This window comes from Pyrgilauda ruficollis, unplaced genomic scaffold (genome assembly GCF_017590135.1).
Source record: "Pyrgilauda ruficollis isolate IOZ18807 unplaced genomic scaffold, ASM1759013v1 scaffold59, whole genome shotgun sequence".
Classification (NCBI taxonomy): Eukaryota; Metazoa; Chordata; class Aves; order Passeriformes; family Passeridae; genus Pyrgilauda; species Pyrgilauda ruficollis.
Genome location: NW_024527599.1, coordinates 1734016 through 1736371, shown reverse-complemented (window position 1 = coordinate 1736371; position 2356 = coordinate 1734016).

Below are 2356 nucleotides of genomic sequence, written 5' to 3'. Positions count from 1 at the left end.
CTGGGAGGACGTGGGAGGGCTGGTGGTGCCAGTTCCACAACAGCAGCCAGCCCAGGGGATCACCTGAGTGAGAACAGCCCTCTTACCAAGGCCAGCTTCTCATCCTGAGACTTCTCCTGCTTCTAAAGGCCTGAGGAGCGAGTTAGAGGTTGTAGCCAGGTGGCTTTGGTCTCTGCTGCCAGGCAGTAAGTGACACAAAGAGAGGACATGGCCTCAAGCTGCACCAGGGGAGGTGCAGGTTGGACATCAGGAGGGATTTCTCCATGGAAGTGTGGTCAGGCACTGGAAGGTGTCCAAGGAATGACGGGATGTGACACTCAGTGCTCTGGGCTGGTTCACAAAGTGTGGATCGGTCACAGGTTTGGCTTGATGGTCTCAGAGGTCTTTTCCAACCTAAATGATTCTGGGATTCTGTGGGCTGTTCACCAGTGAATTAATGAGAGACAATTCTCATTGCCTGCTGTGGATAACAAATGCAGAGAGCTCTGCCCTGAAGCAGCTGGTGCAGTTGTGAATGCTGAGTGTTCAGCCTGTGAACACAAGATAATTGCCCAGGCCTCTGAAAGAACCCAGAGATGCAAGCGAGCATCCTTTGATCACAGGAGGAGCAAACAGCTCTGTTTGGGTTTGAAAAGATGTGGAAAGTGAACACCGGGAGACTGCTGCTCTCCACACACCTCCACAGCTGAAGGAACAGGAACTCTGCATTTCACTTCACTCTGGGCTCTGTTTAGACAAAGAACCCTTTGTACAGATTAAAGGTGGATTTTTTAAAATCACAAATTTTTATTTAGTTGCTACAGAATGAGTAAAAATTTAAGATATTTCAAGTAGGGACACATGATGGTTCAACCATCATGTGTCACCTACTTCAACAATAGTAAAGTAGAGGAAAACAGAAATTGTTTTTCCTTTGCTGCCGTAATTCCACCAAATTACCTTGTTCAACCCTCATGTGTCACCTAATTCAACAATAGTAAAGCAGAGGAAAACAGAAATTGTTTTTCCTTTGCTGCCGTAATTCCACCAAATTACCTTTCTGTAGGGCTGCAGGGTAGAAAAATGCTGGGATATGGTGAGAGAGCAGAGCTGATCACATTTATCCATAACTTTTTATTAAACATCACTAACTCCTTAACACCTCTCATTATTTTAAGGATCAACTCCTCTCCCAGCTGCAGTGGTGTCTCTTTTTGAAGTCAGAAGCTACCCCGAAGATTCCAGGCAGTATCCTATTTCAAAGCCACAGTGTCCCAGAGAACAGGTATTTCTTCCAGGCAAATGAGCACAGGAAGGGGCTGGCTGCCTTTCCACCGCCTTGGAGATAACAAAACAAGCCACGTGTTCCAGCGACTTCAAAAAACATTACAAATCCATGGATAAAAATGATATTAATGGTGCTTTTTATATCAATGTGCGCTCCAAGAATACAGAACCTGGGACAATGCTGCTGTTGTTGTGGGAGGGAGGAGTGACACAGGAAAGCACATCCCTAAATTCATCTCTGGTGTGAGAAACTTTCCCTCATAACAAACCCCAGCTTTCTGCTGCAGAAAACCACAAATACACCGGCTGCTGTTCCCGTTACAGCTGCTGCACGAGGAGCTCGAGTAAATTAGCTCCTCCACTAAACATCATTCTCACGCAGACACAAGAAAGAATCCTGCTCCTTTATTACCTCCCCTGCATTTTCTTGTGAGGGCTTTAGTGCCTATATCCATACACAACAAGAATGAACAGGTCAGCCGTATTATTCAGTAGTTCAAGAAAGACTCTGGCTTCGTTGTTGTTTTTTAATTTTTTTTTTTTTTTTTTGGGGCTGCTTAATGTAGGCAGCCACAGGATTTCGGGCTGGCTGCACTGTGGCGCTGCAGGCGCCGAGCAGAGCTGTTAAATCCTGCCCTGCCTGGCTCGGCACCAGCGCTGAGGGCTGAGCCGCGTTTGATGCCGGGGCAGCGTCTGAGGCGGAGAATTTAGCGAGCCCCAAGGACACCGAGCCCAGCGCTTATCCCTGCACAGGACACCCCAAAATCTCCTCCTCCCCGTGCCTCAGAGCGTTGAGCTCAGCGCGTTTTTATCAGCCCGCGCTCCCGGCGGGGCCGTTCGCACCCGCGCTAACGCCCGGCCCGGCCCAGCTCGTTGTAACCCCCAACGCTCCGGGGCCGCCACCCGGCCCAACCGCCGGTCCGGGAGCCGTTCCTGGCACCGCCGGGAGCCGTTCCCGACAGCCGCGGGCACAGCCCCGCGTCCCTCCCGGCCGCCCGGAGCGGCCGCTGCGCCCCGCGGCCTCGAGGCCAGGCCGGTGCCCGGGGCGGGCCCGGGCGGTGCCCGCGGCTCTCGCGAGAGCGGGGCGGAG